Here is a 13,302-nt window from a genome sequence, read left to right as displayed (position 1 = left end):
AATCTCTCTTTAATTTCTTGTGCTCCAATTCAGTTAAATGTGTTTCTTGCAGAAATGCAATATCAATTTTTTCTTTTTTCAGTAAATTTAGCAGTTTCTTCCTTTTAATTTGGTTATGTATTCCGTTAATATTTAAAGTCATATAGTTCAGCGTTGCCATTTTATACTTTGTTTATCTTCCCTTTCCGTTTCTCCATCATCACCTTTCCTTCTTATCCATTTCTGCTTTCTTGTTTTGAACACTTTATAAGGCAACATTTCTAAAACATCAAACATTTTCATTATTCTCCTATTTAAAGCTTCTTTAACCCCATTCTCCCCTCCCCCTCCTGAGTTGTCCTTTATCCCTTGTCGGACAACCACATCTCCCCTCTCCATTTGGATTTGCGAATTCACTCACAAACGTCAGCTGATTTTGCAGTGACCGTAACTCCTCCCCACCCAGCCCCCCCCAGAAAAGATTTCCATTTTCATATGTAACAAAGGTCACTCTTTTAATTCCCTCCTTATTCCCTCTATTCCATTTCCCTCCCTTATTAATTCTTGTCTATACTCTATATATTTTCTTCTAAATACGGATACATTCATGTATGCACACTATATATATACACACATATACCCCTTTACACACATACATATAGATCGTGGTCATTTTTACTCTTATTACATGTCTTCATCTCTCTGCTTGTTTTGTAGTTATTCTGCAAATTTCCTTGCTTCCTCTGGATCCGAGAATAGTCTGTTTTGTTGCCCTGGAATAACTATTTTAAGTACCGCTGGGTACTTTAACATAAATTTATATCCTTTTTTCCATAAGATCGTTTTTGCTGTATTGAACTCCTTCCTCTTCTTCAGGAGTTCAAAACTTATGTCTGGATAGAAAAAAATTTTTTGACCTTTATATTCCAGTGGCTTTTTGTCTTCTGTTACTTTCTTCATTGCTTTCTCCAATATATTTTCTCTTGTTGTATATCTTAAGAATTTTACTAAAATGGATCTTGGTTTTTGCTGCGGTTGTGGTTTCGGGGCTAGTGTTTTATGTGCCCTCTCTATTTCCATTTCTTCCTGTAATTCTGGTCGTCCTAGGACCCTGGGGATCCAATCTTTTATAAATTCTCTCATATTCTTGCCTTCTTCATCTTCCTTAAGGCCCACTATCTTTATATTATTTCTTCTATTATAGTTTTCTATCATATCTATATTCTGAGCTAACAGCTCCTGTGCTTCTTTAGCTTTTTTATTAGATTCTTCTAATTTCTCTTCTAATTCTTTTACTTCCATGTCTACAAATGTTTCACATTTTTCCATATTTTCCACTCTTTTTGCCAATTCTGATATGGCCACTTCCATTTTATTCATTCTTTCTTCTGCGTTTTTATTCTTCTTTTTATCTCATCAAATTCTTGTAATTGCCATTCTTTCACTGATTCCATATATTCTTTAAAAAAAGGTTCATCCATTGTCTTGCTTTTCTCTTCTTCTTCCACTTCTTTCTGTTCTTCTTCTTCTTCTTCCTCTGGATTGACCATCTGTTGTTTCCTTGTTTTCTTTTTACCCTCTTCTTTCTTGTTGTCGTTATTGTCCGTGTTCTGCACCTGTTGCTGTGTTGAAGGTGTCTCTCTCAGCTGTGGAGATCGACTCCGCAGCTGGTCCCCCCTCCCGTCAGTGTGTTTTTTTTCATGCGCATTGCGCATGCGCGACTCCTCGCACATGCGGGGTTGCGCACTTTTACTCGGCTCTGCAAGCCATTTTTGTAGTCCCGAGCACGGGACCTCCACTGACCTGAGGGAGTGGGTCTCTCTCTCTGCGGCGGGCCTCTTCGGACAGGTAAGGCCTTCACCTTCTTCTTCCGACATTCTTTCTTCCTCTTTTCTTCCCGTTGTTTTCGACTTTTCTCTCTTCGCTGCCATTCTCTTCTCACCTTTATTTTTACTTTATTGCAAATTTTAATCTTGTACCTTTGTGTTTTGTGTGTTTTTTTTTTTAACTTTTCCGGAGAGGGCTGGAATTCCCTGACCGCCCACTACTCCATCACGTGACTCCTCCACCATTTAAGATTGTTAAAGAGCATTTTATTTATTTAGGTGTTAAAATCACCAGAAATTTTAAAGATTTGGTTAAATTAAATTTTGCTCCCTTATTTGTTTTTGTGAAGCAATCTTTTACTAGATGGGCCCTGTTGACTGTCTTTGGTTGGCCGTATTAATGCTGTTAAAATGATAACATTACTTTGTCATATACCTATTTCAGATAGTCTCTTCTCCTTGAGGGTAAGAGAGATTGGAACGAGGGGTCATAAGTTAAGGGTTAGATGGCAAAATGTTAGACGTAACACAAGAAGAAGCTTCTTCACTCAGAGAGTGGTGGCTGAGTGGGATGACCTTTCGGAAGAGGTCGTTACAGTAGGGTCAATTTTGTCATTTAACAGGAGGTTGGATGAGTACATGGATGTGAGGGTTTTTGGCAGTGAGCAGGTAGGTGGAACTAGTGGAGTTCACTTAAATCAGTGCGGCCTAGAATGGCCCATGTAGCCTGTTTTCATCCTGTAATTGTTATATGGTTATAAAAGGCTGAGGAACAGTTCCTTCCCACAGGCGGTGAGAATGGTGAATGACCAAAGGATCTGCTCAAACTAACATCCAAGGCTCTAATTTGGACAAAATAGTATTTCCTTCAGAGAAAAATACTTCTCCTGCATATGTAAACTGTGGAAGATACTGTGACACCGAATTCACATTTGTGTAAAGGTTTAACAGTGATGTACAATAAACTGTGGCAGATACTGTTACACCAGGTTCACAGCGGGGGAGAAAGTTTAACATTGATGTACTATAGACTGAGGCAGAAACTATGAGACAGGATTCACATTTTATGAGAAGGTTTAACAATGATGTACGATTAACTGTGTCAGATACTTTGACATCAGGTTCATTTTGGGGAGAAGGTTTAATGGTGATGTATAGTAGAGGGAGGCAGATACTGTGACACCAGGCTCATTGTGTTGTTCATTTATCTTAAATATAATTTATATGCTCCATTTTTTTGTGGTAACTTCCAAACATTCCATAAACTTCAATTCTAATCAGATTTTGTTCATTTAAATAGTCACCACTAAAAGCCCAAATTGTTTAATCTCTTAAGTACACAGCACAAAACTAAATTCTTTACCTGGGTTTGGTTCAACGGCACTTCAGTCTGCTTCATTATTTTTTCAGCCCCTCATTTTGTGCTTTTTACTTTGCCCTGCCGATTCGCCAAATGGATATCCAACTCTGTCTTCTCAGCTTCACCCAACGTTTCCTCTGTATACTTAAACAAACCAAGGAGACCAAAGTTAAAATTTTCACGTTGTTATTTTCAAACACAAAACTGACACTGTGACTTGCAGTTTCACATCATAATTCCACTTGCTAAACTTGCAAGCAACTGCAACACATCCTACAGCTGGAAAATTGCAAGAGAACTGCTTGGTTAAAGCAAAGGTTCCACCCAGTCACCCCATGAAAGGCCTCCAAGTTAACAACAGATAGCAATCTGAAAGTTAAATACAAAGATCTGTATCAGGAAGATTAATGGGCTTTTTAAAAAAATCACTTCCACTATTGAAAGAAAACTCCTCAGGGAACACCAGGCTCTTGTTCAACATTTCCTGTTGTATTCCTCAAAATGGTTTGAATCTTGATTTCAAGCAGAGTCATTTGGTGAGATTGTTGGTCCAGAATAAACCCTGCCCACACATTCCCTTAAATACCTGCAAAGTCCAGATTCAGCTCTGCTCCATGCTAAAGCTATCAGAGCTTTTCTGAAGAGTTAACAGACTTCAGATGCTGGTACGTTGAGTCAAAAAAACACGAATGCTTCCCTGAACAATGCACCTCTCTCTGAAAATGAACAAGAACATTCCTCAACAGTAATTATTTACCTTTCTAGCACCAAACCTGGTGAACTTTATATATGTTCAATTCTGTGCACAGTATAAGAATGACCTGCATCCAGTGAACTTGGAGGAATGAGAAATGAGATTGGAATGTGAACCAAATAACTTTTCTGAACTTACACACACATTACACACAGGTGCACTTAGAATTAGAAGGGGGGTAAGTTTGGTAAAGTAAGTTAAAGTAGTTAAATAGTGATAAGTTAAAGTGTAAATCCGTGTTCATGTTGAAAGATAATTAAAATCAGCTTTTGTTTAAGTCACCATTTGTCTTGGTGAATATCTATTGCTGCTGTGTTTTGAGATCCTCTGGTCTCGTAACACAGCACCAAGCTTCAGAACAACCCTCCTTCTTTAGATTATGATAATAGTCCATTAATGGGTCCCAGAATCTTTTCAAAATTATTAATTGACTCTTCAATAATTTTTGTAAATATCAACAAGACATAATATATTTTCTCTGTTGTGTCTGTGTCGTTGGAGAATTCCCTTTCCTTTCAATCAGAATTAGAGTTTTGGGTGCCGTATTTGAGAAAAGATGTGCTGGTGTTGGAGAAGGTCAGAGATGATTTACTGGAATGATATCAGGAATGAAAGGTTTAGTGTATGAGGAACAATTGTCGACTCTTTGACTGTACTAGTTGGAGTACAGAAGGGTAAGGGGGACCTCAGCGGCATTTCAAATGCTGGAAGGCCTGGACAGAGTACATATGGCAAAGATGTTTCCCATGGTAGGGGATTCTAGGACAGGAGAGCATAATTTCAAGATAAAGGAGTGTCAATTTAAAACAAATGTGAAAATGTTGATTTTGTCAGTGGGTCGTTGAACTGTGGAATTGAGGTCATTGGGAGTATTTAAGGTAGAGATTGACAGGTATTTGATTCGTCAAGGAATGAAGGGTAATGGGGATAAAGTTGGGGAGTGGGGGTGAGAGGAAGAATGGTGGAACAGACTCGACGGGCCAACTTATGCTCCTATATCTTGTGATCTATATCCTGCTGGAGACCTAGTCAACCCTCCTCTTGTATTCCATTCTCAGAAAACAGTCTGCATCAAGAGTTTATGTCATGTGAACCCATTTCCGATTGAATTCAATGTTAAGTGACCCAATGCAAATTCTACATTGAGAGGACTGCAGCTTCCAAATTTTAAAAATTGTTATCGAGCAGCTCAAATTAGATTTCTTGCTTCTTTTTTTGAAAGGGTTAAAATAGAATCAAATAAAATAGGAGAGGGAAAAACAGAATAATTTATATCCATGGGAATCGAAATTAATGGTTGGTGATAAAGATACACAATTGTTGAAACATTTGATTAATATATGAAATAAAATAAATGATGAAATTGGTGTAGGTGGATGTACATTACCCAGAATGGCTTTGATTCAAAATTCTCGAATATTTTTCAAAGGATCATCAATTTCTGGATTACTGGTTTCATAAGGGGATTATAAATGTTGAAGATTGTCATGAAAGGGGTCAATTAATGTCATTTGAGCAACTGAGAAATAAATATCGTATAATTCATAGCAATCTTTTTTGCTACTTCCAACTAAGAGCATATTTGAAGGATAAGTTGGGACCAACCATGTTGTACTGAAATAGAAATTCCTTATAAAGAGGAATTGTTCAAAAATGTACTTCGATGATGTCCTCTTGATTACAAGTAGGAACTTTTAAATGAAGAGTTCATATGTCTGGACAAATGTGGGAAATGGTTCTGAATATTGTAATTGATTGGCAAATATGGGCAGATCTCTATAAGGATCTCAATGTAAGATATAAATTAATTCAGTATAATTGTTTTTACATCAGTCATGTAGCAGATGTCAGGAAGGATTTTATCTGAGAGCTGCATCTGGAGTCAGGTGACTCAGGCAGTTGGATTTGAAAAGCTCCTCAGGAAGTTGATTTCCAATAGAGATCACGTAATCCAGGGGAGTTGTAAAAATTCACTTCAACTCAGCAGTCTGGAATTATTGACCAGAGTTCCACACTGCAGCAGTGAGGAAGGAATTCACAACTGGTTTTTCTTCTACAGTTACTTCTTACACCAGTGAAATTGAATAGAATAAAATCAGAATTATCAGATTAATGTTTTCGGTGTGGTGAAGATGTCACACCTTTCTTGCATTCGACTTAGCTTGGGATCTTAGATCTTAGATCTTAGTTGTGATATCTTTTTGGGGAGAATTACAAATCTTTTGGAACATGTTACAGGAGATGTTTTTCTGTAAAATCCGACCTTATTTGTATTAGGAAATATTGAAGGAACAAGGCCCAAATTAAAACTATTAATATATCAATTGAAATATGTTAAATTAACATTAGCTGTGATGAGGAAATGTTTTGAACTTACTTGGAAATCAGATATATTTTTAGGGATGCCAAGATGACATGCAAAAATTCAAAGTTGTATTCCTTTGGAAAAAATTGCATATAGCTTGAGAAATATATACTCTATGCTTTTGAAAATTTGGCACATGAATATTCAAATATTAAGCTTCAATTTGTAATAATGCCCTTTCCATCCCTCTAGACATGTGAGATTCTCCTCTACATTGAAAATTTGTTATTTAGATTTGTTAGATTTCTTCACCACCGCGAATGCTGGGAAAGCGGAGGACTAGTGCGGGGCACCAGAAAACAGAAAGACCACACCCCACCAACATCTGAGAAGCAGAGAATTCAATCCACAGGTCAGTGACCAAGGAAGCAGACCAGTGAGGGGTTCTGCAGCTGAAGGACCCACATAGGTGGCAGGCTGTTGGTTACTTGAGGAGAGGAACCCACGCAGGCTGTGGGCCTCTGTACAAAGCAGTCAATAAACTAACACCAGGCCGTGGACTGCTAGAGACTGGTTCAAAACTGGCTAACAGGGTGTCAGGTATCAGATCTGGGATACGAGTGGGTGCTGAATGGCTCCTTATCATGTCAGAGTTCAAAAACTAGAGCTCGCATTGCCAATGACTTTGATTGGTCTGTGAGCACTGAAAGAGAATCCACAGACCCTCAGTGACTTGGCCCAGGGTTCGAGGTGACAGGGGTGGGGGAGCACTCAGTCTTTCTCTGACCGCAAGAGGCATTTCAGGCAATTTCTTTCAATGGCGAATCTGTCTGCCTTACAGTAGGAAAAAAGCAATTTTGTGTGATGTTACACTTTTTAATTACATGACAGTAAATTGTCTCCTGAAATAGAGATAGTGGTTCAAGTTTCAAACTATTACAAACTACACTCACCAGAGCTAACTGGATTATACCTCTTCCCAATTTTTGTTTGCAAGGACACTATTGATTTTATCACAACTCCTCTGCTTCATCTGTCCTGTGACAGATTATATATTTTACATTGTATATTGATATAATTTTGAAAGAGATGGATTATCGGAGTCGTGTAGGTCACAAACAAACACAAACACTTCACAAAACAGTTATTATTTAAAATGCAAGAGCTTTGTTGAGAGTTAGTCATGCAGGCGCCGAGAACCTTTGCAAATACAGAACAAGGAGACTGTTTTGCTAAATAATTTCAAAAGCAGGTGTAAATGGATTATTATTTTGAAAGCAAGAGATGATTGGACACAAAAGTTTGGGTCCAGTGCAGTCATCTGGCTGGTACCAGTTTGCTGTTCTAATAAGATCATGTGGTTTTGCAAGCAGAGAAATGAGACCAAATAGGCTTTTTTCTAAAAGCGAGAGAGAGAGAGAGAGAGAGAGAGAGAGAGAGAGAGAGAGAGAGAGATGGCAAACTGGCATCTTGTTGAAACCACATTTTGAAGACGGGTTGTGAAACTTTGTTGTCCATACAAAAGGAAATGGCTGGCTAGAAATGATGTTTCACCTGAAATAAGGGAAACAAAAGGAACTCAATGGTGTCCTGCAGAAGAGGTTATCATTTGGAAAACCCTGATGGTGAAAGTTTCTTTGGCAAGACACCAAAGTGGCTGATCAGAGGGAATCAGTTTTTGTGTGTCCAATGAGCAAGAAATCCCTCTCTGAAACCAACATGAAACTTCCTGGAGGCTTTTAAGCACCAGAGCTTGGTGAAAATTCATGAATGTTGCATTCTGCGCACAGTATAAGAATTGATAGATATCGGTGAACTTGGAGGAGTGTCAAAGAATTTTATACACATTAAATACACCGGAACTTAGAATTAGAAGAGGACAATGTAAGGCTATTCAGTTAATAGTGATGTTAAAGTTTGATCCTGTTTTTTTTTGTTTATAGAAAATTAAAAACAACATTTGTTTTAGTATCCATTTGTCTTGGTGATTTCCTATTGCTGCAAGGTTTTGGGGTCCTCTGGACCTGTAACAGTCCCAAGATGAGATCTTCTACTCCAGGTCACCCAAAATGTCTTATTTCATCAATAAATGCAAATTTCCCCCATATTGTCTTTGATAAAGTTTGCACCCATATCTCCAAATCTCTTCTGCCCTTACCCCACCTCCTCTCCAGCAGAACAAGGACAGGGTCCCTCAGGTTTCTCACTTACCACCCATCAGCTGCCACATCTGACACGTTATCCTTGAACATTTCCAACTTCAGCATCATCCTCAAACTTGCTACATCTAAACCGCTCCACTCATATCCTTTTTTCACAGGGGCACGTATTTCCGTGACTCTCTTGATGGCACTTACCTCTCCACCCACCACCACCTGATACACTCCCCATTGAAACCGGAGAAATTGCCAAACCTGTCCCTTCCTATTCTCTCACCTCCATCCGAGGCCACAATCAGACCTTCCAGGTGCGGCAGTGTTTCATATGCATCCCATCCAACTTAATCTCCTACATTTGGTCGAGTCAGTTGACCTCAATATCAGCAAGACCAAATATATACTGGGTGGCCATTTTGCTAAACACCTGCACTACGTGGATCTAAACTTGAGCTTCTAGTGACCTACCATATCAATTCTCGAACCCTTCTAGCAACATGTCTGTTGGCCCCATCCTTCCCCAGGGTGAAGACAAACAATCTTAAAGAAAACACATTATATTCCTCCTGGGCAGCCTTAAACTCTATAGCATGAACACGAATGTTTCTAATTTAAGCAGCCACTCACCTCTGTCTGATTTCACTGTTTCCATCTCTTGATCTACTGCCCATTTGAATATATTTACTCCTTTAAAGTAGAAGAGTTGACAGTGGTGTTTTCCCCATATAGTTTGCCATTGTACAACTGGCAAAATTAAACGGCAGTGGTTGCAAAATGAATGGTGTTATTGTTCAAAATCTGCCTGTGATCAAAAGTATTCTTGGATTGAATAGACATCTGGGCCAAATGGCTATTGAAGGACAATCTCTACATGATTGTACATCCTAAAGTACAATGACTACTTCTATCCACTAAAGATTGTAAAACAGCAAGAATGGACAATACAATCACATGAAATTCCCATAAATACAGCACAAGTATTAAGGCATAAAACAATCACTCCTCCTTATTGGTCAGAAGCGCCTACACTTCCCAAGGAGGCTGATGAGGTCAAGGCCAACGGCTCTCATCTTGCGATTTTACAGGAGCGCAGTTGAGTCTCCTGTCTGGCTGCATCATTGGATGGTCTAGTAGCTGTAAAGCATCAGACAGGAATGATGCAGAGTTGTGAGAATCACTGGGGTCTCTCTTTCTTCTGTAGATGATATTTACTGGGAGTGTTGTTAAAATAGGGCTCAAGGAATTGGTAAAAGACCGTTTCCAAAACCTTGCATCTTTAATCACGTCCATCATCAAAATCAGGACTGCCAGGCTGGGGAATAGCTTCTTCCCACAGGCTGTGAGAGGGATGAAAAGTATCCTGTAAGTGGGATAGATACCCCAAATATTTATATATGTAGCGGCTACTTCAATAGAGCTATGAACGCAACACACACACACCAGGTTAGTCAACACAAGACTGCTTTATTTAGACTTTGCAGGCTTCTTTTATTTACCATGTGTCCTGGCTCTATGGGAGAAGGTGGGTCATCTTTATGAGTTTGCTGCCGATCCACGGAACCACAGGTTTAAATTAAGCCCTGTGAGTGTCCCGCGCCTTCCGGCAGGAGAATCCACAGATCAGCGTGCCATTCCTCGGCACGCAGCACCACGCGAGGGTGGTCAATTAAATGGATGAGTATCCAGTTCTCTGTCTTATGATTTCACGCACCCGTCAAAGAACCTTGCCCACTCGGCCCACTAGACAGCTGCTACATCAACCCCCCCCCCCCAGAACTGTCGCCAGAAACTAAAACACCAGCTGCTGTTCTCCCCGCACCCCAATCAGATAGCATTAATCCTAACGGACTTTGCTTAGTTATCTGATTGTCCCGTCCTTCCTTAGGACTATTTCCCTTGCTACTCACACCTCCCATACTAAAAGGTAAGTAAAAGTCCTCTTACCGGGATCCAGTAGCTATTCCTAGCGCGCTTCCTCTTCTCAGATATCATGTCATTGTCCTTATTCACACCTTCCCATCCCTCAGGGCTTACTAACTCTTATATGCAGAACTTGCTAATTCTGTCTAAGGCTTACTAATTACATATGCGGAACTTGCTGACTCTCTCTAAGGCTAGAAGACCCTTATCTTATTCAGACTAACTTTACTTCCTACATTCTATTATCTACCCTTATCCTATTCATACTGGCTTTATTCATTACACATATATCCATACTAGCTTTCTTCATCTTTCATATTATCATATTAGTTTTACTCATCTCTCACAATCCTCACTTTTCTTTTAGCTACACTTAGTGAATTCTCAACTGGAATGTATTACTTGTAAACCTGGTCTTTTTCCCAGCGAGTCAGTAAACAAACTGCAGTCTCAGCATCATCAGACAGAATTAGGGAAACATACATCCTTTGGGTTATAGTGATCTGACGAGGGGTCCGTTGAATTAAATACTGCACACGTCTTTAGGTAGGGGAGCACCATAATGGCCAGAATAGCGATTCCAGCTGCTATAAGGGCTGAGGGTATCAGACTCCAGTTACCAATAAAAAGTCTAGTCCATTCCACACCGGACCAAGGTTGCCAAGTCTGAATCTGGGCATGGGAAGATTTTCGAACTCCTGAAGAAGTGTCTTTAACCGCCTGACCGTTGTGAGCATTGTCATTAACCAGTCTTTCACAAACGCTGCCTTCAGCAGCCAACGAGTAATCGAGAGCCAGGCGGTTTACAACTGGAACTCCCCTTACAGTGGTGGTTCTTAACATTCCGAATGTCTCTGTGACCCAAAGGATGATTTACAGGAGACCAAGTTGGTGAGGGGTGTTTCTTGTCACTTAACCTGTGAGATGCAGCCTGTCTGTGAACATTAGCATATGTATTCACTCTATCTCTGCTACATGTACAATCCTGACTAACATTCTGTCTGTCCTTGTCCCACCATCTTCTTTGTGCTATCTCTTTAAAACTCATCTTTTAAATACCTGTAGAGGCCGAAATACAAATACAAATCAAATCTACTCCCCTAGGGTCATTCTGTTCCCCTGATTCATGTTGGGATCCTATATTAACCCATACCCCACTATGACTAGACTCTATATCTGCGCCCTGTCTATATTCTAAAGGTAAATATTTGTCACCTCTGCTGCCCCTGTTCCAGGAGGACTTAATACATTGTGAGCAATTTGGTGATTTCCCAAGAATTGGGAACCAACAAGTAAACATAACAACAAATCGTAAAAACAGCATTACAGCACTTTTTCCCGGCGTAGTGTAACTTTCAGATCAGAAGGATGAAGGACTGCACGCCAGGTGGAGGGTAGATTATCAATGTCGTTAGTCTGTGGTTCAGCAGCTCGTTTAATTTGTTGGATGTGGCTCCATCCCTTTTCTTTCGTTCGCACGGCGGTGTCTGTAATCAAAAGTACACAATAGGAGCCATCCCAAACAGGTTTTAGTTGTTGATCTTGCCATGCTTTTACATATACCCAATCACCAGGTTTAATAGAATGAATAGGATACTCCAGGGGTGGGCAGTAACAGATGCATGTCTATTTTCTCCGTGAGCGCAGCCTATTTGGCAGCTGCATCTGCCTGTCTGTTCCCCTGTGCTTCAGGACTGTCACCACTTTGATGGCTCCGTACATGAACTACAGCTATTTCCTCAGGTAATGTAAGAGCATCTAGAGATTGGACAATTAAGTTTTCATGGATCAACTTTAGTCCTTTTCCAGTTATCATTACCCACTCTTTCCAGATCTTCCCAAAGGTGTGCACTACACCAAAAGCGTACTTTGAGTCTGTGTAGATCGTGCCCACCTTGTTCTCTAGACCCTGGAGAGCTCTGCAGAGGGCATACAATTCACAAGATTGTGCTGACCAATGACCGGGGAGGCGACCGGCTTCAATCACCACTCCTTTCCCATCCACTACACTATACCTGCTATAGCGAGTGCCATCAATGCAACAGGAAGATCCATCAATAAATCACCTTTCACCCTCCTGTAAAGGCTCATCACTTAAATCCTCTCTAATTTTGGTCTGTAAATCTATTACCTCTAAACATACATGGTCTAACTCATTTATGGTATTGTCAGAATTTGGAGAAACCAAGAAAGCTGCTGGATTGTGTTCTTTATTCGTAATCAGGGTCAAATCATCCCTATCCATTAGGATCGCTTCATATTTTAAAATTCTAGAGTCTGTGAGCCACCTTCTAGCATGTTGTAAGAGAATATTGCGGACTGTGAGAGGTGTGTGAACTATCATCGGGGCACCAAACATAATCTTTTGTCCTTCCTCAACTAAAATAGCAGTGGCTGCGATGGCTTGCACACACTCTGGCCAACCACGACAAACAGGGTCTAAAACTTTTGACAGAAAAGCAACTGGCTGTCTACAGCCTGTCCTCTCTTGTGTTAGTACTCCGGTGGCAACACCTCTTTTCGCATTGGTATATAGTTCAAATGGCTTATTTGGGTTGGGTAAAGCCAACACTGCGGCACTAATAAGGCGCTGTTTCACCAAGTTAAAATCTTTAATCTCTTCCTCTGTCCAGACAACAGTTTCGCCCCCTAGAATCGTGAGTTTATCATAGAGAAATCTGACCAGGCTAGAATAATTTTCAATCCAGATTCTACAGTATCCCACTAAACCAAGGAATTTCCTAAGTTCTTGGGCATTCTTGGGAGGGGGAATCTGTAGAATACCACATATCCTTTCTGGACTTATTTTCCTAGTTCCCTGACTTACCAGATGACCTAAGTATTTAACTTCTGATTGAACAAATTGTAATTTGGATTCGCTCACCCTGAGACCCTTATTCTCCAGAAAATTCAAAAGTTCAACAGTATACTGTTTAACTAATTTGTAAGTTTTTCCCATAATTAACAAATCATCAACATACTGTATCAACTGACAATTCTCT

This window comes from Narcine bancroftii, chromosome 11 (assembly GCF_036971445.1).
Source record: "Narcine bancroftii isolate sNarBan1 chromosome 11, sNarBan1.hap1, whole genome shotgun sequence".
Taxonomy (NCBI): Eukaryota; Metazoa; Chordata; class Chondrichthyes; order Torpediniformes; family Narcinidae; genus Narcine; species Narcine bancroftii.
Note: the sequence above shows the minus strand (reverse complement) of the source record.